Source organism: Vigna umbellata, chromosome 2, assembly GCF_029865625.1.
Source record: "Vigna umbellata cultivar VRB3 chromosome 2, Vumbellata_1.0, whole genome shotgun sequence".
Lineage (NCBI taxonomy): Eukaryota > Viridiplantae > Streptophyta > Magnoliopsida > Fabales > Fabaceae > Vigna > Vigna umbellata.
In genome coordinates, this window is record NC_142166.1 from 31057564 (window position 1) to 31083324 (window position 25761).

At 38.9% G+C, this 25761-nt stretch overlaps 1 non-coding gene and 1 pseudogene across 1 annotated transcript; one reads left to right on the plus strand and one right to left on the minus strand.

Annotated features, from left to right (window-relative positions):
• The window catches only part of LOC148203800 (uncharacterized), a 36220-nt pseudogene extending 11731 nt beyond the window's left edge, over nucleotides 1–24489 (minus strand).
• Nucleotides 23771–23878, plus strand: LOC148203801 (small nucleolar RNA R71). Its single transcript, XR_015784576.1, has one exon. It is a non-coding gene; the product is annotated as a small nucleolar RNA R71 (small nucleolar RNA).
• Nucleotides 24490–25761: the final 1272 nt, after the last annotated feature.

Sequence of the window (25761 nt, forward strand, 5' to 3'; positions counted from 1 at the left end):
GCTGAGACGCATGAAGCAGAGCCATTCCAGATGAGGGACATGTATATGTCTCTTATAGGGGCTCAGTTGCAGTCCATTCACAGAGGGCAGGTGGCCACTGCTGAGATGATTGTGGGGATGTATGATACACCTCCAGCCCACAGGTGGACTATGGATGAATTCCATAATGTGGTAGCTTGGCCAGAGGAGCCAGTGCATGGAGGAGGAGCTGGAGCAGCTGAAGCTTCAGCTAGAGATATGGAAGAAGATGAAGCTGATGAGGATGATGCATTTGAAGATGATGCGGATGAGGAGGAAGAGGAAGATACAGAGGATAGCTCAGATTGATGAGGAGCTGAGATAGCATTTACTGATGAATGCTATCATGTGTTTATGCTTTGTGGTTTAAGTTTTCTGAACTTATTTATTTTCTGTTTTTAGATTAGGGCTGATGTACTCTATTTGAAACCTGGTTTCTTGTGATGGTTTGCTATTAACTGTGATGTTGTGATAAGTAATTATGAATGATGCTTATGATTAACTGATGTTGAGATGATGTGCACATTAAAATGCTTATACAGGTGATTCACAAGCTTTGTGAACAAATGCATGATATCATGATTGTGATTGTGAAATTAAGCAGGATGTGTATGTCAAATGTGAATGAGCTTATATGTGAGGTTTTGAGCTCCAGAGTTATTATTGTTGAATGCTATTACTTTGAAAGCATGAATGATTTTGCCCAGGTTTTCTATGATTGAATCAATTGCTTGTTTTGCATCACATGATCAAGGCCATTTGTTGAAAACCTTTTTATTGGCCAAATTTGTAAAAAATTAGCCCACTAAAAGAGAACACTTTGTGTTCAATCCTTTTGAACCCTTAGCCTTGAATATACACTAAAAACCCTTGATTGAAAATCTTTACCTTGAGTTAAGTAGAAGATCTTGTGTGGTATTGTTAAATGTGCAAGTTTGGGGTTGTTGGGAAAACATGAAAAGCATTGAGCTAAGAGCTAAAAAGTAAGAATATGCAAAGAAAAAGAAAAGAAAAGAAAAAGAAGCAAAGCTCAATGCAAAGGCAAAAGAAAGTTGGGAATGAATAAGATGATTGTGTTGTTATGATTCTATTAACTCAAGGATTTTGTGATCCAGGAAAACCAATTTTCTTGTTAGCCCAGCCACATTATAAGCCATTGAAAAGTCCTTGTGATGGTGCATGCTTGTGAATGTTTTTGATTGTGGTAAAATGAAAGGCAAAGTTGATTCATGTAACATTGTGATAGTAGAGTGAATGAGTGATCATCTCTTATACACTTGAGTGTGAGTGAAACACTTGACTTAGTGAGGAAATATCACATGAACACATGAACATCCATGTTTAATTGATTGATCATTCATGAAAATAGCATTTGTTGGAATTTAAATGACTTTGTGAACACTAAAGCATGTGCACATCTTGATTGAACTCTTGGTCATAAGTTTGAGTGAAGTTTTTGCTTATCTTGAAAAGAAGATTTTTGAATGAAGTGAATCATCATATGAATTGGTTGAAGATAGAGTTACATCTTATTTTCTTGAGGACAAGCAAAGTTTTAAGTTTGGGGTTGTGATAACAGTTGAAAAACTGTTATTTTCATGATTAAAATTGACACTAAAAGCAACCTTCACACTTAGAAATTAGCTTGAAATCATGTTTTTCTGTATATTTTTAGAAATAAGAGAGTTGGACAGGTTTATGCTTGATTTCAGTGTTTTTGTGCAGGTTTTAAGGTGAATTTGGTAAAAGAAGTGAAGAAGGAGAGAGATGAAATCAGAAAAGACAACAAAAAGTGCAAAAGGAGAAGCCGAAGTCACCGCTCAGCGGCAGTTTACCGCTGAGCGGCACTCAGGAGTTTGCGGGAGGTCCGCTGAGGGGCAAATTGGCCGCTGAGGGGAGAAAACAAGTCACGCACTCACCGCTGAGCGGTATTTTACCGCTGAGCGGTACTCTGGAAGTCACGGGAGATCCGCTGAGGGGCAAAATGGCCGCTGAGGGGAGAAAACAAGTCACGCAATCACCGCTGAGCGGTAGTTTACCGCTGAGCGGCACTTTAATGGGCTTGGACTTGACTTTTTGTAATTTACGAATGATACATAAGCTTTAGGGTTTCCTAGGGTTAGGTATCTCTGGCTGGAACGAGGCAAACACTCTCTCTACCACCCCTTTGAAGGAGGATCTTGGATGCTGAGGCTTCCACTTCATCTTTTTAGGGTTTATTCTTTCATTCTTTCATTGTAATTCATTTAGGTTCACCATGAATATGGTGAACTAACCTCTTTATGTTTGTTGGGGAATCAATGTAGTCTTGTGAAACTCTCATATATGGAATCTGTTCTTACATCTTTTATTTAAGATCTATGCTTTCTTTCATCATTAGTTAGGGTTTTTCCTCTTTGTTTAATGCTTGCATGGTTTAACTCATTCGATGCATGATTATTGGTTTTGTCGATACGGGAACGTACGGGGAAGTCTAGATCCGGGGAATTTCTCCCAATTTTATATTGGTTGTCGTTAAGCTCCTGAACTTATGAACTAATCATTAGGAATGCTAGGAATTGTATGAACTCGTGATTAGGGAGAAGCCTTCTGGAAAGGTACATTAGAGAGTGGCATTAACAATGGTGATTTGATCGTTGAATTCCTAAAATATATGAGAGTGGATAAGATGAAATTGAACCCCAACAACATATCCATACATAAATTTCATTGAAAGTGTTTATCCTTTGCTTTTTTGCCATTGATCACAATTCATGCATACATGTTTATTTTCTGTCTTGCATTTTAAACCCCAATTAATTCGTTTGTAAGTCTTAGTTAATTAAGAAATCACATAACTAAACTAGGCCGTGAGTCCTTTGGGAAGAACGATACTTGGTCTTACCAAGTTTTATTACTTGAACGATTCGGTCATACTTGCCGATTGAAAACAAGTTTGTGACATCATAATTTGGTGTTCATAAATTTGTCCATCAATATGCAACAGTGCAAGTAACCGAATCGAAGTTGCCAGTTCCAGTGGAAGAAGAGATGTGAGCGTTAGAGTTTTCGGTGACAAAGTCGTGATTCTTCGCCGGAAGAGTACCCTTTTTCCTTGCCATTCTTCATGACGAAAATCAAATAAACATTCTCATGAATCCAGGGCTTGCAAAAAGGAAATGGAAAAAATTCAAAATGTGCTTTTCATTCATGATTCGTAAATAGTGTTTCCAGCTAAAGAAAAATTCCAAAGCAAAATCCTAAAATCCTCTGACAAAAACCGGGAGACCAAAACCAAAAAAAAACCTCAAGTGGCGGCTAGGTTCTTTTCTTAAGGGCCGTGTATCCTCCATTTTTTTAGGGTAGGGCCCACACAATAAAACCCTAGGGTGCCAAGTCACTAACTTCTAATTTTGGGTCTAATCTAATTTACCAAAATTTGTCCCAAAATATAAAAGTTGATACAGAAATTCTAAACTACTGAGTTACAATTTAATTAATTCAAAAATGTCTGTCCGGAGAGTCTTGGATTTGTTTGGCACTCTTCCTGATGTCCCAAAATGTATTTTTGAAATTTTCCTGCACTTCAAAAATGCACTTAATCAGCTCAGAAAACCCAAATTAGCACAATTACAATTTTTCGACCGAATTAAGCAGAATTCGGAAAACGGGGAAATAACACAAAACTAGAAACAAAGACAGAGACAGAGACGCGAATCAAACACAAGAACAGAATAAAATCAAACAACTCAAAAATGGAAGAAAACTCAGAACAGACGAACCGAGATACTTACCTTCGAAGCGTGTTCGACCTTGCTCTGTGATGAGTCAATATTTTCTCAATTTCACTTAGCTTATTGTACCGAATTTAATTAGAGAATTGTGCTTAAATGTCCAGTATTTTCCCATTTTTCCTAATTGTGCTTAATTTGATCAGAAATTCTTATTTTAATTAATTTGAATTATTTGAGCTAATTATTTGCATTATTAATTGTAGGGAAATTGTTGGATAAATTTTGGAACATTTGGAGGTCAAAAGAAAATACCACATCAAATATACTTTAAACTAAAATGAGTGAGGAGGTGTGGATTTAAATTATGGGAGTGCACATGGAGATGGGCTTGATTGGAGAAGCTAAGAAGTGGTGCTGGAAGAAAAAAAAGAAGTATCACGGCCAACACAATTTTCGGTCCAGCGTTCCAGTGGCTTGGGAGTCAGCACGTTGGGCTTCATTTTCCTGCAGCCTCCTTGGCTTTTGGTCCAGCAGCATGGATTTGAGCAGGTGTGTTTGGAGAGAATGGGAGGTGCAGCAAAAGGAGACAGCAGGCCTTCCAGTGGAGTCCAGCAAAGCAGCAGCAGGCTTGGAAGCTCTCGGTTTTTCCAGCTTGAGCAAAGGACTTCACGTGGCATCCAGCAAGAAGCAGCTGGCCCAACTATCTTCATTCTGGAAACAGCTGCCACGTCCACACAGCACATCCAGCGGGTGTGCATGAAGTAGTCCACGCGTCCACTAAGTCCAGGAGGAGTAGGGCAGCAAGTGAAGGGGGACACGGCCTTAAAGATTGGAGGACAGCCGTCACTTGGGGGGAGCACTTTTTACTCTCTCGGTTTTTGGCTTGGACATTTTTTTTTTAAGGGGAGGAATTTAAGGGAAGCACACGTCGTGCAGCAGAACCATAGAAGGAGAAGTTTTTATTTTTTTTGGTTTGAGAGAATGTAGACGCCACACTCTTTTGAGTGAGTTGCATGCTGCTGGAATGAAGCTGGAGGTGGTACACAAGCATATCTAGCTGGAACCGTGAGGAGGACACATTGAATTTCTTGTGAAGAAAAAGGCGGACACACACATGGCGAGAAGAGAGATGCACGGTGACGTTCAACTATGAGTGGGAGAATGGTAGCAAGAAGCACACAGTGATTGTCATTTTGGGTTCTTGGCTTTTAATTTTTTGAAGTTGCACACGGTCTAGGGAAGATGTGTGCACGGGATTAAGTGGAAGCATGATTTACCTTGGAAGCAGGCTGGATGGTGAAGAAGGGCTGTCACGGCTGCAGTCAAGACTTTGCTGGAGTGGAAAGAGTATGATATTTTTATTTATTGCTTTTAGGAGGAATTTTGCTAGAATGAATATTAGCACGGTGACGTGATGGATGGAGAGAAAGCCACGGTCACATCCAGCTGCAACATGCCTTCTTTCTTTATTAGTTTAAGTATTGGATTTCATGTTATCCTATTATTTTGTTATTTATTTTTAGTATTACAATTTGCACTCACTTTGAGCATTTAATTTTAATTCCAAGCCACATTGGGTATTTAATGTTTTAGTTTAAGTGTTAGGTTTGATTGGCATATCATGTGTTTTTTTTATTTTCTACATTCTAATTAGTTCACACATTTTGTTTTAGGACAATTTACTGTTTCCATTCACTATGTTGTCCATTCGATTTTGTTCGGCTTCTTTATTTTTTTTTTTTTTTGCATTTCCAATTTCCTCACTTGTTTTAGAAATCGTTCGGTTACAATGTAGGATCGTTTGGTCATCATGCTTTGTTCATTTATTTCAGTGTTTTCAATTATGTTCGGTTGAATTTAATTTCCAGTTTTAATTTAGTTTATTTACAATCACAAAAACACTTTCAAAACCCCCCCCACTACGTGTTTGATCTGAGACTGAACCTAAATTGGTCCTTGAGAGACGACCTAGGAGTCACTTCCTAGCTCTATACTGCATTAATTTTATGCACAACTTTTGTTGGGAGGTGCGACCCTCCCATCAAAATGGCGCCGCTGCCGGGGACCAACGGTTCGGTCTTAGGTCTTTTGTTGTGTTAGTGTGTGTTGTGTTTTGTCTTGTCTTGTGATGTGATGTTTTGTTTTGTGTGTACGTGTCGCATGTTCAATTGTGTTGTGTTTTGTTTGTTTCGTAATTTTTAGCATTCCCTTTCTACCTTTCCCCTTCTCTTTCCATGTCTACCTATTTTGATTTTGTGAATACTGCTTATTCTGCCAGTGCCTCTGATTATGATTCTCCTTCTGCATGTTACTTTGATTGTGATTCATATTCTGCTGATTTGTATGTTGAGAGCAATATGGCTCATCCTCCGACTTCTGAGAGTTCTCTTTGGGAACCGGTTCCACCTACTGAGGATGATGTTCATTGCGTTCTCAAGACTGGACTGATACATTTGTTGCCTAAGTTTCATGGTTTTGCAGGTGAATGCCCACTCAGACATTTGGAGGAATTCCACAGCATTTGCTCTTCAATGAAGCCTCCACATGTACCGGTTGATCACATGTTCTTAAGGGCATTCCCACATTCATTACAAGAAGCAGCAAGGGATTGGCTATATTGTCTTCCTCCAGGATCTATCACTTCTTGGGAAGATCTTAAGCATATGTTCTTGGATGAATTCTTCCCCGCTCAGTATGGTTACAGCAACGATCCTGGATGGAATGACCCTAGTTTGGGATGGTATGATGCTCCACAGCAATATCAGGAAGCACCATCTCAGAATGCTTGTATGCCTCCGCTAGTCCAGCAACAACAACAGCTGCAACTTTATGAGTCTGCCCAGATAGCTCCTCAACCTTCTACTTCTGAGCTTACATTGCAGGAATTGTTGGAGTAGATGACCATGCAGAACCTTCAGTTTCAGCAAGAGAACAGAGCACACCTTCAATGTTTGAGCAATCAGATAGGGCAGATGACCACTCAACTCAATCAGGAACAGTCTCAAGATTTAGAGGAATCACCATTTCAGACTATTCTAATTCCTGATGATGATAGTGGCATCAACATAGAAGATGGGGAGAAGAGTCATGAGCTTGTTGTTGCGCCATCTACTTTCCCATCATCCTATGTCCCTACCCTTGCACCTGAGGAGAGTGATGAATATTTTGAGGAGCAGGCAGAAATAAGCAGTAATCCTGAACCAGGTAGACCACCTTCATCTTCCCACACTTTAGCAATCTTCAAGGAAGAGGAGGTAAGCATACCTCAATTTGATTATGTTGATGATTATGTGGTTGAGAGGTATGCTGATGATTATATTGTTGTTGAGTCTGATTTTAATTTTCCCTCTCTGCATGATGAGAAACCACTTTTGCCATCATATCTGAATACTTCTTATCCATGCACCGAACATGAATCTAAGTCTGTGGTTGATAATGTTTCTGAAATTGAAATTGATTCATGTTCTGAGGATGTATCTAAGGTTCAGCCAGTTACAATAGGATTGGGTGTTATACGCCTGCATGAAATTTCTGTAGAGACACATTGCACTAACCATGATGCAGGAGGTACACATGTATTTAATCAACAAGCACCCACAATTGATGACAAAGGTGCTAGCCTGAAAAACGGTTTGAAGATCAATTGGCACCTGCTGAGCCCGCTCATCAACAATTACTACTTAGATCCAGCTGTGGAAGACATTTCCCTGCTAGATCAAATCTGGAGGATGAAGCAATTCTTCCTCACAACTTCCTTGCTGGATCCAATGGTGGAAGATATCTCCCTTCAAGTCCAAAATTGGCAACTGCCACCATGATAAGGGGAGTTTTCTTTCTCTCTTCTCCCCCTTTCCCTACTTTTGTTGCACTTGTCCATGATCTGTTCATTGTTTTGATTTATGATCTTATGCTTAGAACACATTGAGGACACTGTGTAGTTTAAGTGTGGTCTATTGGGGGAGATTTTTATTTTTCTTCGTTAGTTTTTGTTTTCTTGGTTAAATTTTTTTTTTCTTTTCTAGGTAGTTTTTGTTTTGTCTTGTATACAATTTTACATGTTTCTCTTGATTTCTGGACTTTGTTTGGGTTGTAGACTTATCATTTCCTTCACTTGATTGATACTTATTTGTTTGAAATCCTTGCTTTTCTCTGCTTGGAAGATGATTATGATTTTTGAGAGTTGAATTGATTGTGACAGAATTACCCTGTGTGAGATTTGAGCCACTTTATGTTCTTTCTTGTGTGTGATATGTCTCCTGATTGCTTGCACATATGCCTTGGCTTGACTCTTGTTGATAATTCTTGATTGATATGCATGTTTGGAAGTGATAAAGGCACTTTTGTTTTTGAGCCTCTCTAGCCAAATAAGCTTACCTTGTTCTGATTCTTTGAAAACCCTTTTGAGCCTATACTTTCCTCATTTCTTTGTTTTGAAGCTCATACACTAGCTCTAAGTGAAAAACCATGATTACCTTAACCTTAGGAAATTTTGGAGCTTTGGAAGTGTTTTGGGAACAAGTGTGGTCTCCTTAGGGATTTTTATGAGTTGGCTAGTTGGTTCCTCTTCTTGTTTTGTGTTCAGAAATATGATTTATATCTCATCTCTTATAGAATGTGTTTTGAAAAGAGAAGAAAAGAAAAGAGACAGGAAAAAAAAAAAAAAAAAAGAGAGCAGAAAAATAGAAAAAAAATGTGAATAATTGTGAATAATGGAGTCAAGAAGAGGATGGAATTAGAGGTTGTGGGTGTGTTTGAATGTGTTTACACTTGTTCCCCATTGCTCCTCTGTTCCTTATGGTTTGTAGCTTCTTATCCAGATATATCCTCCCTTGTCCTTGGCCCCATTACAACCATGAAAAGACCTTTTGATTTGAACATGCGTATGTGCTGGAGTGTTGATATTAGAGGCTTGCCAAGTCTATTTGTGATTGCTTTCTTGAGTGCATTGAGTGACATTGATTTACCTTATACACTTGAGAGAAACACTGATAGTGCATCTGTGAGGTTTTGTTTCTTTTGATTCACCTCTTGAACTGATTGATCATTTTGCCATGTTTTGAATTGCTTGGATGAATTTCATGAGTATCTGCTTTCTCTGATTCATTCTGTGTTGGAATTGTCTACTTCTTTTCTCTGTCCAGATTTCTTGAGGACTGTGTAAATTCTGTTTGTTTCCTTGTGAGTCTTTGTTTTCTGTGTGCTAAGTTTGTGTCACTTCCTGATTTCCTTTGAACTATTCCTTGAGCTGCGTCTTGATTTTGCCCAGGAGTGCAAAAGACTAAGTGTGGTCTATTTTGATGAGTCAATATTTTCTCAATTTCACTTAGCTTATTGTACCGAATTTAATTAGAGAATTGTGCTTAAATGTCCAGTATTTTCCCATTTTTCCTAATTGTGCTTAATTTGATCAGAAATTCTTATTTTAATTAATTTGAATTATTTGAGCTAATTATTTGCATTATTAATTGTAGGGAAATTGTTGGATAAATTTTGGAACATTTGGAGGTCAAAAGAAAATACCACATCAAATATACTTTAAACTAAAATGAGTGAGGAGGTGTGGATTTAAATTATGGGAGTGCACATGGAGATGGGCTTGATTGGAGAAGCTAAGAAGTGGTGCTGGAAGAAAAAAAAGAAGTATCACGGCCAACACAATTTTCGGTCCAGCGTTCCAGCAGCTTGGGAGTCAGCACGTTGGGCTTCATTTTCCTGCAGCCTCCTTGGCTTTTGGTCCAGCAGCATGGATTTGAGCAGGTGTGTTTGGAGAGAATGGGAGGTGCAGCAAAAGGAGACAGCAGGCCTTCCAGTGGAGTCCAGCAAAGCAGCAGCAGGCTTGGAAGCTCTCGGTTTTTCCAGCTTGAGCAAAGGACTTCACGTGGCATCCAGCAAGAAGCAGCTGGCCCAACTATCTTCATTCTGGAAACAGCTGCCACGTCCACACAGCACATCCAGCGGGTGTGCATGAAGTAGTCCACGCGTCCACTAAGTCCAGGAGGAGTAGGGCAGCAAGTGAAGGGGGACACGGCCTTAAAGATTGGAGGACAGCCGTCACTTGGGGGGAGCACTTTTTACTCTCTCGGTTTTTGGCTTGGACATTTTTTTTTTAAGGGGAGGAATTTAAGGGAAGCACACGTCGTGCAGCAGAACCATAGAAGGAGAAGTTTTTATTTTTTTTGGTTTGAGAGAATGTAGACGCCACACTCTTTTGAGTGAGTTGCATGCTGCTGGAATGAAGCTGGAGGTGGTACACAAGCATATCTAGCTGGAACCGTGAGGAGGACACATTGAATTTCTTGTGAAGAAAAAGGCGGACACACACATGGCGAGAAGAGAGATGCACGGTGACGTTCAACTATGAGTGGGAGAATGGTAGCAAGAAGCACACAGTGATTGTCATTTTGGGTTCTTGGCTTTTAATTTTTTGAAGTTGCACACGGTCTAGGGAAGATGTGTGCACGGGATTAAGTGGAAGCATGATTTACCTTGGAAGCAGGCTGGATGGTGAAGAAGGGCTGTCACGGCTGCAGTCAAGACTTTGCTGGAGTGGAAAGAGTATGATATTTTTATTTATTGCTTTTAGGAGGAATTTTGCTAGAATGAATATTAGCACGGTGACGTGATGGATGGAGAGAAAGCCACGGTCACATCCAGCTGCAACATGCCTTCTTTCTTTATTAGTTTAAGTATTGGATTTCATGTTATCCTATTATTTTGTTATTTATTTTTAGTATTACAATTTGCACTCACTTTGAGCATTTAATTTTAATTCCAAGCCACATTGGGTATTTAATGTTTTAGTTTAAGTGTTAGGTTTGATTGGCATATCATGTGTTTTTTTTATTTTCTACATTCTAATTAGTTCACACATTTTGTTTTAGGACAATTTACTGTTTCCATTCACTATGTTGTCCATTCGATTTTGTTCGGCTTCTTTATTTTTTTTTTTTTTTGCATTTCCAATTTCCTCACTTGTTTTAGAAATCGTTCGGTTACAATGTAGGATCGTTTGGTCATCATGCTTTGTTCATTTATTTCAGTGTTTTCAATTATGTTCGGTTGAATTTAATTTCCAGTTTTAATTTAGTTTATTTACAATCACAAAAACACTTTCAAAACCCCCCCCCCACTACGTGTTTGATCTGAGACTGAACCTAAATTGGTCCTTGAGAGACGACCTAGGAGTCACTTCCTAGCTCTATACTGCATTAATTTTATGCACAACTTTTGTTGGGAGGTGCGACCCTCCCATCACTCTGAATACCACTTGATGGACGAGTGACTCCGAGAAGTGACCAAAGGCGCGACGCGGACTCCTCGAAGCTTCTCCGACGAGTGAAGACGCAGCGGAATGGAGAGGGAGCTCTAAATCGAAGAATGACTCTCAGGAAATCTAAGGAAACTGAGAGTGCACACAACGAAACTCTAGACCTAGGTTTAAACGGTGGAAAATGAATTTTAAACGGTGACAAAAGGTGTTTAATCGGTGGAACATGATAAACAAGGTGAGGAGAGGTTTTTAATCGATCCAGAAGCTAGATCAAACGGTGAAAATGAAGAAATGGTGAAAAGGATGTGAATCTGTGAAGAGAATAAGGTTTATAGTTGATGAAGAGGTGAATCTGTGAAGAGAGAAATGGAACCCTAGCAGATGCGTTTCAGAGGAAGAAACCCTAGCAGATGCGTGAGTGGAAAAATGGAAAATGATGCGTTGAAGATGATCTGACATAAAATGCGTGGCTGAAGGAACTTTGACGCGTGCCGGCAGCAGATTGGAGGAGAAGTGATTATGCGTGGATGATGAGAGAGAAACACCGTGAAAGTTGGAAAATGAAAGTGAGAGAGGTGCTTGGAAGGTGGCTAGAGGGAGTCTTTGGACTCTCTAGCCTATGACTTTCAAGAGAGAATTATTCTGATTTCAGAAATATAATTCTCATTCAGCTCAAAAGTCCCAATACAAGAGAGGAGTTGGGTATTTATAGTAACCCATACTCCTTAAGAGCTAAGCTAGGAAAAGTAAAAATACAAAAGGAAGACTAAGCCAAGTAGGATTCCATCATGCCCTCCCTCTTAAGAAAAGATTTGTCCTCAAATCTGGCAATCGCCTTATGAATAAGCTCCACACAATCTTTGGGAGCATGGCCATCTTGGAGTGGCCTTATTCTTTTAGATCTAGTTTTCTTCCTCCTGGATCAAACACGAATCTGCAATACATATCAAATATATCTTCGGTTAATATCAATCCAAGAAAGAATTTTTCTTTAAAAACAAGAGAATAAGAACTTCTAATACTTTGATTAGTAATCTTTGAAAATCTTAGAAGTCCAAATTCAATTTTATCTTGAGTTAATTGTTTTCTTAAAGATAACAATAACTCAAGATTTGAATTGTCATATTTTGAAAATGTTTTCATGACAATTGGTTTGAAAGAGAAGTCAAAAATTGAAAAGTAATCAATTATTGGAAAAGAAGTAAAGATTTGGAACACATTCTTTGAAAGAATAGGATTTGTCATCAGTAACAATTTCTCCTTTTCTTTCTTCTCTTCTTCTTGCCTTTCTTTCTTTTCTTCTTCTTTTCTCTCTTCTCTTCTTAATTCCTCTCTTTTTCTCTTTTCTCTTTTCTCTATTTCTTCTCTCTCTCTCTTCTCTTCTTTTTTTCTTTCTTCCTTTTCTTTTCTCTCAATCTCTCTTTCTCTTTTCTTATCCTTGATCTCCTTTAGTCTTGCCCCAAATTCTAATTCTCTACGAAGAAACCCATGATCCTTTGAACTCTCAAGAAAAAGTTTTCCATCATCAATGCAATCCTTAATTAATTCTAGGTTTCTTTTAATGCTTGAAGGCACAAACTTTCTTCTCATGCAAGCTTTTAAATCATGCCAATCACGTATGGAAGACTTCCTACCTTTCCTAACATGATATTGTCTTTCATCCCACCACTCACTTGCATTTTCTTCTAACTTAGAGAGATATATGCTAAGGACATAAGATTCACTCTCTTCATAAAACCAAGGATTTATTTTATCAATTTCTTTCTCCCAAGCTAGGTATGTTAATGCACCTATGTCTTTACCAAATGATGGAAGATTCCTAGCTTGTTTAAACATTTCATCAACTTTATCTAACCTAGAAGACCTATATGAACCATAAGAAGACATCTTTGTTTTTAAAAGTTTTCTTAATCTAAAGGGTTCAAAACTTTCACTTAGACAAGTCCCAGGTAAGAGAGGTGAGCTAAAGAGCTGCTTAAGTACCAAGTCTTGCCTTGCCAGAAATGTCTTAGGCTACTAACTAATTACCCCTTAAACTAAAATCACCTTTAGAAACAAAGTACAAAACTCAAACAATTAAGCACAAATAAAAGACTAGACTCTCGAACTCTAATGTGAAAAGGCTTAGAGTTTAATCCCTTTTAGCCTAAATCAACCCTAAACGTAAAACTCAAAACAAATCAATATAAACAAAACACTAAGAATCCAGCGGACTCTAATGACCCCTACGATAAACACAATTCAAATCAATATTAAAGTCTACCCCTATGGTGAAGCTTGTAGCTTTGGCTAACAAGACACATTCACCTGTCTAGCTATGCTAAAAATAAAAGCAAATAAAGTTGCCAAGAGTTTGAAAGAGCACCAAGGACTCTTCCAAAGAACTTGGACTTTATAAAAGGCCCTTTTACACAACAAAAATGAAACTAACAGTAGGCTAACACAAGCCTATTACAAACAAATTAAAGGAAAACAATTACAAAAGAAAATAACTATACTAGGCTGCTACGGTCTTGGTACTGGTCCACTTCATGCTCAACTTTGTTGTTCCACTTTGTGCTTCGGCTATCAATTCTCTTGGTCTTTCCTGATCAGTTTCCTACAAAGTAAATGCACGGATCTTCAATCAAAATTTGCTTATCCAAAACAGATTACACAAGGTAATGTGTATGGCAGTAAGCACTTCCCTTTTCTCGGTCTTGTGCCCTTGATGCAGTTACAAAGAAATTGTCTTTTGCTCTCTAGGAATAAACTGCAAGAAAATCACACCCAATTCAGCAAGATGATGTAATTCACAATGAGCAATTTAAATCCAAAACAGTTTAAACATTCAGAAGCAATTAAACTAGATAACTCCCTTTAGTTCAGATAGCTTTCACATGAAGTGCTTAGGTTGCTGTTTTCTCAGTAATTTCCTGCTCAAACTAAACTATCAACAAATCAGTTCCAGTCTAATCAAAATCAGATTAATCCAATGCAATGCAGAACAATTCCAATTCAGAATTCAGATGGGCTAATCCTAGTGTACAAAAACTGTCATACCAGATTCAACATTATAGCAAGAATATTTCAACCAAAACAAAAGCAATTTAAGGTGAAAGAAACTCCCTTCAGTTCAACACTCCCACGTGAATTGCTTCTGCTTCTGGTTGCTCATTCTAAACTAATATCAACTCCTATTGGACACCCTGCACTGGTTCATTTCTGCATACAAAATCAAACCCCAATCCAGCAAATACAAATAGGAATGGACATTAACCAGATGCAATGGATGTAATTCAATCAATCTGAACAAAACTGAAATCTGCATGTGATTAATACCAGAAAAATATTTTCTATATGCATTTGGAAAAATGATCTCAACAAAGAAAGAATGATGGTGCTAATAAGAACTCAACAGATTTCAACAATTGTAAGCAAACCATGAAATCAGTAATCACAGTTTATAAGCCAAAATGAATGCAATGTCAGTTTAAGCAAATCACAACTGCTCCAATCTACTTGATCCAATTTCTTTTCAAAAACTCACAACACTCAGGCTTCTTTTTAAAAGCTTAAAGCACTCAAAATGGAAAGGTTTGGAAGGAAATTCTCCCTTGGCAGTACACAGCTGGAGAGTATTCCAGACCACCACCACCTAAAATGCTACCAAGCACACAAACCTCCTTTCAAATTCCAGAAATCCAGAGTGAAAAAGCTTCTCAAATAATAAAGAAATGGCTAGGCAAAGATCAAAGTAATGGACAGAGAGGTATAACAGAACAGGACAGCCACAAATAAGGACAACACAACAGATCTATTGCTTAAGATAACTCTAGATCAGATTATGAAAGCAAGAAAAGCTCAATTATGAACAGCAGATCAGAGTTTACACTTGCATTGAGACAAAACCAGGAAAGTCAATCAAGACAAACAAGAAACAAGGTAATGAATAATGTGAGCACTCAAACAGGATCCTAAGATCAGTTCTAAAGTAGATGTTAAAAGCAATAAAAAAACACCAAACAAGTTGCATTTGCACCAAATTCAAATTCAGTTCAGAATTGGTTGAAACTGTTCCATAAAATGCCTAAGAGAAAAGGCTTTTCTAATGCATCAGCTTTCATAAAAGTCAATTGCACTGGTCTGTCAGCTTTTTAGAACTATATAAATTTTTCTTTTGAATTGTTTTACATGTAAACAGAATGACCATGCTTTTTGCTGCAATGACAACTCAATTTGAAATGCACCAGTTCCACAAATTTCAGAAAAGGCAAACACTTAGCAACTTGTGAATGAAAAATGCCAAAAATTTGGTGGTTTAAAGAGTGAAAATGCTTAGGGCAGCTATAACTCGTGGTTTCTTTGCATCATCAATTTCAAATATCTTAAACAAACTTGTTTGTAAAGCAACTGGATGCAGAAACACACTATCTCAAAATTTGACTTAGTCAGCCCCCAAATTGTTCAATGTAAGCAACTTAACCACTCAAATTTTGACTCAAAGATTCAAATAGCTTTTTATCAACTAGCTAAAGTCAAAGACATCAATTAAAATTCAAACAAGACACTAAGAAGTTAATGCAAGATGTCCAGCAAGGATCTAATGCTAAACCAGATTAAGAAACGCAAAGGACATAGACACAAACAAAGTTATGCAGATCGGCCAACTGCAAGTGAGACTCTATTGGAGTTTTCTCAGTGCAACCAAGCTTTGCCAAAGCAATTCATTGCTTATATGGTATGCACATGGTACTGGCTCAATCAATTAGATGCATCTCAATGTTAAATTCAAAACAGCTTATACTTCAATCAGCCAGTCAGATCTGAGATTAATATCACTTTTGCATGCACCCGAGCTCACAATGACTGTATCATAGCTCATATGGTGTACAGCCACTGATCATATAATCCAGAATCTCAGGAAAAAAAATCAAATACAGCTTTGAACACATAATTTATGACATTTTAAGCAATTAAACATAACTGTAAACATGACAGAATATGATTCATCAATGAAAATGACTCAAATGAACAAATGGACCGATTAAAATGAGGAAAAGACTCAAAAATAATGACTCAAGCACAGGATACACAACCTTATCAGAATTTGGAAACCTAAACACATAAATTGAACAAACGCGAAATCAACACAAGACATTCAATGAAGATAATGAACAATGCGAAAAATTGAAGCACAAACTCAGAATCAAGACAGAATCAAAACACAAAACTAGAAACAAAGACAGAGACAGAGACGCGAATCAAACACAAGAACAGAATAAAATCAAACAACTCAAAAATGGAAGAAAACTCAGAACAGACGAACCGAGATACTTACCTTCGAAGCGTGTTCGACCTTGCTCTGAATACCACTTGATGGACGAGTGACTCCGAGAAGTGACCAAAGGCGCGACGCGGACTCCTCGAAGCTTCTCCGACGAGTGAAGACGCAGCGGAATGGAGAGGGAGCTCTAAATCGAAGAATGACTCTCAGGAAATCTAAGGAAACTGAGAGTGCACACAACGAAACTCTAGACCTAGGTTTAAATGGTGGAAAATGAATTTTAAACGGTGACAAAAGGTGTTTAATCGGTGGAACATGATAAACAAGGTGAGGAGAGGTTTTTAATCGATCCAGAAGCTAGATCAAACGGTGAAAATGAAGAAATGGTGAAAAGGATGTGAATCTGTGAAGAGAATAAGGTTTATAGTTGATGAAGAGGTGAATCTGTGAAGAGAGAAATGGAACCCTAGCAGATGCGTTTCAGAGGAAGAAACCCTAGCAGATGCGTGAGTGGAAAAATGGAAAATGATGCGTTGAAGATGATCTGACATAAAACGCGTGGCTGAAGGAACTTTGACGCGTGCCGGCAGCAGATTGGAGGAGAAGTGATTATGCGTGGATGATGAGAGAGAAACACCGTGAAAGTTGGAAAATGAAAGTGAGAGAGGTGCTTGGAAGGTGGCTAGAGGGAGTCTTTGGACTCTCTAGCCTATGACTTTCAAGAGAGAATTATTCTGATTTCAGAAATATAATTCTCATTCAGCTCAAAAGTCCCAATACAAGAGAGGAGTTGGGTATTTATAGTAACCCATACTCCTTAAGAGCTAAGCTAGGAAAAGTAAAAATACAAAAGGAAGACTAAGCCAAGTAGGATTCCATCAATTGAATCACACACATGGTCACGGTTTTTAACTAAGGGGCTTATGATTGATTGATTTTTGGGAGAAACTTTTACAGTAAAAGAGGTAGAATGTTGATTCATGGTAGCAAGTGGTCATTAGAAAAGCATACGGTACATTAAATCCTAAGGAGAAAGAAATGGTGTCACAAAAGGGGTTTTATGTTTCCTTACTCATTCAAGCATTTAATGATAAATGTTCTCATTCAATTCAATTGCCGCCACTCTCAGGTTGCATTAAAATTGTTCAGCTCTTTGTTGCATGTTTAATTTGTTCTAAGCAATTTTCATTTTATTGTTTTCAGTCGTATTAGGTTGGGTTTGATTTCAAATTTTAATTTTATCCGCAACCAAAAACACTACAAACCCCCCCACTACGTGTTTGACCTAAGACTCGAACCACATTTGGTCCTTGAGAGACGACCTAGGAGTCACTTCCTAGTAACTATACTGCATTAATTTTGCAATCAACTTTTGTGTGAGGTGCGACCCTCTCATCAAAATGGCGCCGTTGCCGGGGACCAACGGTTCGGTCTTAGGTCTTTTGTAGTGTTAGTGTGTGTTGTGTTTTGTCTTGTGTTGTGATGTTCTGTTTTCTGTGTGCGTGTTGCATGTATAAATGTGTTGTGTTTTATTTGTTTCGTAATTTTTAGTATTTTTCTTTTTCCATGTCTACCTATTCTGGTTATTCTGGTTATGTGAATAGTGCTTATTCTGTGAGTGCCTCTGATTATGATTCTCCTTCTGAGTACAGTCCTCATGTTTATTCTGCTGATTTTTATGCTGAGAACAATATGGCTCATCCTCAAACTTCTGAGAGCTCTCTTTGGGAGCTGGTTTCACTTAATGAGGATGATGTTCATTGCATTCTCACCACTGGACTGATACATCTGCTGCCTAAGTTTCATGGTTTTGCAGGAGAATGCCCACATAGACATTTGGAGGAGTTCCACATCATGTGCTCTTCACTGAAGCCTCCACATGTCCCTCTTGATCACATTTTCTTGGGGGCATTTCCGCATTCATTACAAGGAGCAGCTAAGGATTGGAAAGATTCTCTTCCTCTAAGATCCGTTACCGATTGGGGATATCTTGAGCATCAGTTTCTGAGCAAATTCTCCCCTGTGCAGTATGGTTACAGCAATGATCCTGGAGGGAATGATCCTAACCTGGGATGGCATAGTACTCCACAACATCATTATCAAGAACCACCATTCCAGAGTACTTTTATGCCTCCACTAGTCCAGCAATACCAGAGTCAGCAATATGATGCTCCTGCCCAAATAGCTCCTCAGCCTTCTACCTCTGAGCCTACATTGAAGGAGTTACTGAGGCAGATGGCCATGCAGAACATTGAGTTCATGCAAGAGACCAGAGCATCCATTCATAGTTTGAATGATCAGATAGGGCAGATGGCCACTCAACTCACTGAGGAACAGTCTCAAGATTCAGAGTTACCATTTCAGACTGTTCAGATTCCAGATGATGTTAGTGTCATCCGCATAGGAGATGGGGAGCAGAGTCATGAGCTTACTATTGCGCCACCTACTTTCCCATCGCCCTATGTCCCCAATCTTGCACCTGAGGAGACTGTTGAAGATCTTGAGGACCAGGAAGGTATAAGCAGTAATTTTGAATCAGGTAGACAATTTTCATCTTCCACCACTTTTCCAATCTTTAGGGAAGTGGAGGAAAACATACCTAAAATTGATTATTTCTTTGATGAATGTGCTATTCATGATTATGTTGTTGATAGGTATGTTGATGATTATATTGTTGATGAGCATGTTTTTAATTATCCCTCTCTGCATGATGAGAACCAATTTTTGCAATCACATCCGAATGTTTATTCTCCATGCACTGAACTTGAATCTGAGTTTGTGGTTGATGTTGTTTCTAAATTTGAAAGTGATTGATGTTCTGAGAGTATATCTGAGGTTCAGCCTGTTACACTAGGATTGGGTGTTATACCCCTGCATATCATTTCTTTGGAGACACATCGCACTAACCATGTTGCAGGAGGTACACATGAATTTGATAGACAAACACCCATAGTGGAAGAAAAAGGTGCTTACATACACAACAGTTTCAACATCAATAGGAACCAGCTGAACCCGCTCATCAACAATCACTTCTTAGATCCAGCTGTGGAAGACATTTCCCTGCTCGATCAAATTTGGAGGATAAAGCAGTTCTTCCTCAAAACTTCCATGCTGGATCATGTAGTGGAAGACATCTCCCTAATAGTCCAAAATTGGCAGCTTCCACCATAACCCAGGGGAGTTTTCTTTTTCTTTCTTCCCCGCTTTCCTACTTTTATTGCACTTGTCCATGATCTGTTTACTGGTTTTAATTGCCGATCTTATGCTTAAAACACATTGAGGACACTATGTAGTTTAAGTGTGGTCTATTAGGGGAGATTCTGATTTTTCTTTGTTAGTTTTTGTTTTCCGTGTTAAATTTTTTCTTTTCTAGGTAGTTTTTTTTTTGTTTTGTGTACAGTTTTGCATTATTCTCTTCATTTCTGGACTTTGTTTCTGTTGTAGACTTATCATTTCTTTCACTTCATTGATACTTGGCTTGAAATCTTTGCTTTTCTTTGCTTGGAAGATGATTATGATGTTTGAGAGGTTGATTGGATTGTGACAATTACCCTATGTGAGATTTCAGCCACTTTATGTTCTTTCTTGTGTGATATGACTCTTGATTGCTTGCGCATATGCTTTGGCTTGACTCTTGTTGGTAATTCTTGATTGATATGCATGTTTGGAAGTGATAAAGGCAGTTTTGTTTTTGAGCCTCTCTAGCCAAATAAGCTTACCTTGTTCTGATCCTTTGATAACCCCTTTTGAGCCTAAACATTCCTCATTTCTTTGTTTTGAAGCTCATACACTAGCCCTAAGTGAAAAACCATGATTACCTTAACCTTAGGGAATTTTGGAGCTTTGGAAGTGTTTTGAGAACAAGTGTGGTCTCCTTGGGGATTCTGATGAATTGGCTAGTTAGTTCCTCTTCTTGTTTTGTTGTTGTAAATATATGTGTATCTTGTCTCTTGAAATTGTGTGCTGAATAGAGAAAAGAAAAATAGACAAGATGAGAAAAGAAAAAAAAATTTATAGAAAAATGAAAAAAAAATTGTGAATAATGGAGTCAAGAAGAGGATTGAATTAGAGGTTTTGGATGTGAGTTGGCTGTGTTTACACTTGTTCCCCATTGCTCCTCTATTTCTTTTGGTTTGTAGCTTCTCATCCATATGTTATCCTCCCTTGTCCTTGGCCCCATTACAACCAGGAAAGGATCTTTTGATTTGAACATGCATATATTTTGAGTGTTGATATTAGAGGCTTGCCAAGTCTGTTGTTGCTTGCTTTCTTGAGTACATTGAGTTGAAACTGTTTATCCTAGACACTTGAGAGAAACACTGATAGTGCATCTGTGAGGTTTTGTTGCTTCTGATTCACCTCTTGAACTGATTGATTATTTTGCCATGCTTTGAAGTGCTTGGATAATTTCAAGAGTATCTGTTTTCTTTGATTTTGTGTTGGATATCGTCTACTTCTTTTCTTTGTCTAGATTCCTTGAGGACTGTGTAATTCTGTTTGTTTTCTCGTGAGCCTTTGTTTTATGTGCGCTGATGTTTGTGTCACTTCCCTGATGTCCTTTGAACTATTCCTTGATCTGTGTCTTGATTTTGCCCAGGAGTGCAAAAGACTAAGTGTGGTCTATTTTGATGAGTCAACATTTTCTCAATTTCACTTAGCTTATTGTGCTAGATTTAATCAGGGAATTGTGCTTAAATGTCCAGTATTTTTCCGTTTTTGATAATTGTGCTTAATTAAACTAGAAATTCTTATTTTGATTAATTTGAATTATCTGAGACTAATTATTTGCATTATTAATTGTAGGGAAATTGTTGGATAACAATTTGGGACATTTGGAAGGTTGTCACTTAATTCAAGACTCTCCATAAAAGAAGTGTGTACAAGAAAGAGGACACTATGGTGATTTTACTCTTTGGTCCTTTGAAAAGGGGGTGCATCCAGCAGCAGCACTCACGCATTTGGGCTGGAAAGAAGCACCAGGAACAACAACTTCCGTTCTTCATTCATCACGGTTTGCACCCATTTATTTCTTCATCCTACAATCTAGCACGTGGAGAAAGAAGTAGCAGCCCAGTAGCACACTCACGCTCACGGCCCAAGGGAAGGAACAACATCTTAGGAGGTGTGTTCTTGGAGAGAAAGAGGTGCACACGGTCCAGCAGCAATTGGACAGCACACGGGTTTTGGGGGCCGCCACACTCATTCTGTTCTTGGCTTGGAACGTGGTTTTGGGGGCTTCTATGTTTTTGAACATTTTCTTCACGCTGAGGAGGAAAAAAAGTGGGCTGGTCCACGTGAAGTCCAGCAGCTTAGGAGAAAAAGCCTTCACACTAAGAATGGAAGCAGAGGGGGTGTCTCGGTTTTGGGGGGGGCATCCAGCCGCCACTCTCTGTGTTTTGGTTTTCTAGGCTTTTGGCTTTGAACATTTTAGGGAATGTAGGAGAAAGGGAGTCTTAGCTTGGTGCTGGAAGAAGGTCTCGGCCTGGAGCAGGAGAGCAGCCGCCACTTTAGAAAAGGAGATTTTTCTTTCTTGGCTTTTTTTGGGGTTGAACCATGTTTATGCTGTTGGATTTTGGATGAATGAGAATGGAAAGCTCCACGTTAATTTCATTTTACTGATTTTACACATTGTTTTTTTTATTTGGTTCATGCATTTTTTTATTGAAGTTTGAGTCTATCAATGTAATGAGCATTTTTGCTGTGCACGGTTACTCATGAATCAAGAGTCTCGGTTTTTGTTCCAGCAAGAGAAATGAGTGTTTCTTTCCTTTAGAAAAGTGGTGCACGGTGTTTTATTGTCTATGAAAGTAAGGTTTTCATTTTCATTGAATGGGGGCTGGAATGATGAGCTCATGGTGCAGCACGTTAATAGGTAAGGTTTCATTTGTTTATTCTATTTCTTTCTTTAGTGGATGTAAAGCTTGTTGATTTGATGGGAGAATGGTAGCTGGAAGTAAAAAGCCGTATAGAATTGCACATGAAAATGCAACATTGATTTTGCATTAGAATAGAATTTTTAATTTGGCTTCATGCAGAGAATGAATTGGAGGTGAACGGTTGAATGTGTTAGGTGATATGGTGTGCATGGTTACGTGTTGGAAGCTTGAGTTGTCACGGTTGGGAGCATTGAATCACACACATGGTCACGATTTTTAACTAAGGGGCTTATGATCCATTGATTTTTGGGAGACACTTTTACAGTAAAAGAGGTAGAATGTTGATTCATGGTAGCAAGTGGTCATTAGAAAAGCATACGGTACATTAAATCCTAAGGAGAAAAGAAATGGTGTCACGAAAGGGGTTTTATGTTTCCTTACTCATTCAAGCATTTAATGATAAATGTTCTCATTCAATTCAATTGCCGCCACTCTCAAGTTGCATTAAAATTGTTCAGCTCTTTGTTGCATGTTTAATTTGTTCTAAGCAATTTTCATTTTAATGTTTTCAGTCGTAATAGGTTGTGTTTGATTTCAAATTTTAATTTTATCCGCAACCAAAAACACTACAAACCCCTCCCACTACGTGTTTGACCTAAGACTCGAACCACATTTGGTCCTTGAGAGACGACCTAGGAGTCACTTCGTAGTAACTATACTGCATTAATTCTGCAATCAACTTTTGTGTGAGGTGCGACCCTCTCATCAGATGGCACTAAAATTCTTAGGATTCTGCACAGTCTGGGATGGCAATTTATCTGAATTCTGAGACTGTGCCTGATTCAGCTGTGTAGCCATCTGCCCCATCTGATTCGTCAAGCTCTGGATGGAAGCTTTTGTCTCCTGCTGAAATTGCATGTTTTGAATAGTCATCTGATTCACCAACTCCTCCAAGGTAAGCTCAGAAGAAGAAGTGGAAGGTTGGGCAGGAATCTCTTGCTGCTGTTGTTGTTGTTGCCTCTGGTGTTGTTGCATAGGTGGAGGCACATATCTGTTAGGTGCTCCGGCATTCTGGAAAGGTGGCGCCTGCTGCTGATGCTGTGGCGCATTGTTCCATCTAAGATTGGGGTGATTCCTCCACCCTGGGTGGTACCTGTTGCTGGACAAGTCATGATTTTGCTGTTGTGGCTGCCTGTTGGTGTAGATGTTCGTAGCATAAGCCTGAGGCGCATCAGAGGCAGCAGAGTGCTGCAAAGAAGGACATGCATCTGTATAGTGGTCACTGGAAGGACAAATAGCACATAGTCGTGCAACAGATGCAGATGGAGCTGCAGATCTCTGGTTGGTAGTCAACTGTGTCACCAACTTCGTAAGAGAGTCAATCTTGCCTTCCAACTTGCTTTCAACAGCTGATAAAGACTGGGCAACAACATCATGTACGCCCCTCACCACAATGGCATCGTTCTTGGTGCTAAATTGCTGGGAGTTGGAGGCCATCTTCTCAATCAATTGCCTGGCCTCAGCAGGTGTGGTGTCTCCAAGAGCTCCACCACTGGCAGCATCAATCATACCTCGATCCATGTTGTTCAAACCCTCATAGAAATACTGGATAAGGAGTTGTTCAAGTATCTGATGGTGGGGGCAGCTAGCACAAAGTGTCTTGAATCTCTCCCAATACTCATACAAGTTCTCTCCACCAAGCTGCCTAATCCCAGTTATGTCTTTTCTGATAGCTGTGGTCCGGGATGCTGGGAAAAATTTATCCAAGAACAACCTCTTCAGATCATCCCAGCTAGTGACGGATCTAGGCGCCAAACCATACAACCAATCCTTAGCAACATTTTCCAATGAATGAGGGAATGCTTTCAAGAAGATATGCTCTTCAGGAACATCATGTGGTTTCATACTGGAACAGACAATGTGGAATTCCTTCAAATGCTTATGAGGACTCTCACCTGCAAGACCATGAAACTTGGGCAACAAATGGATCAGTCCAATCTTGAGAACAAATGGAACGTCCTCATTAGGATATTGGATGCACAAGCTTTCAATATCGAAATCAGGTGCAGCCATCTCCCTAAAAGTCCTCTCACGAGGTGGAGGTTGTGCCATATTGTTCTCAGTGTGAAAAACAACAGAATCAGAATCAGAATCAAGTACAGATGCAACAGATGCAGTAGATGCAGTATGCACAAAGTACTCAGTAGTGGGATGCACAGTATCCAATGGAACAGACTCAAAAACAGACTCTAAAGATAAATTTCTAGAATGCCTAGCTAACCTATGAAAAGTTTTATCAATCTCAGGATCAAAGGGTGGTATAGGCCCAGGATTTCCCCTAGTCATGCATTAAGTCCCAACACCCTAAAATCATGAAACGATAGCACAAAAAATTCGAACACACAAAACAACCTAAGCAAACAAATCACACATACTCAAACATACAAGACAAAACAGATACAAACACTCAAACAACACATTAACAACACAAAAGACCTAAGACCGAACCGTTGATCCCCGGCAACGGCGCCATTTTTTTGAGAGGGTCGCACCTCACACAAAAGTTGATTGCAAAATTAATGCAGTATAAACTAGGAAGTGATTCCTAGGTCGTCTTTCAAGGACCAAATTGTGGTTCGAGTCTGAAGTCAAACACATAGTGGGGGTGGGGTTTTGAAAGTGTTTTTGTGAATGCAAGTCAACTAAATTAAAACTGAAAATTAAATATAACCAAACATAAATAAAAGCATTATAGTGAATGAAAACAGTAAACTGAACCGTCCTAAATCAAGATGTGTGCACTAATCAGAATGTAGAAAATAATAAAGAAACACATGATATGCTATTCAAACGAAATACTTAAGCTAAAACATTAAATGAACAATGCAGCTTGAAAACACCGTGCAGCTGGAATAATAAATTGCATCCTAGACCTAATAAATGAAGTGTTGAAGTCTTCTAGCAATACACCTCCATCACGAAAAAAAGCACAAAGTAAAGACGCGTGAACAGTAAAGACACCAGAATTTCTTTTGGGCTATCCATGTCAATTCCAATTGATTGAGACTTCAGTCGGCGTGCTTTCCAGCAAAATGAATCACGCCTCCATCAAATCACCATGCTTCAAGAAAAAGAAAATGAAATGCTTCTGCACACACTGCTCCCTCCTCCGTGACAGCAGTTGAAACAAATAAAAGGAACCGAGCGCTCCTTTATTGTGACGTGACCGAGCGCTCTCTCCACTTGACCGAGCGTTCTCTCCACTTGCTCTTTGCTTCCAGCCGTGGTGGTGTGTGTCTTCACGTGAACATCACACGGTGTGTGCTTCCAGCTACCATTCTCCCAAGCGAGCCATCATATCATCTCAACTCATTCCAGCAAAATCAAAAAGACCCTTGTGCACCGCTTCTCCAGCAAAGAAAAGGAACCAGCTTGCTTCTCTTCTTAAATTGAAAGAAAACATGAATCACCAAGAAGTAAATAGCTATGTGCGTCTAGCTTATGGAACAAGTAAAAGTGCTTCTCCATTTCATCCAGCATCCCGTGTGTGCCACTTCTTAATGGAATCAGCGTTCAAGACAAAACCAGCATGAATGTAAATAAATTTTTGTAACAACG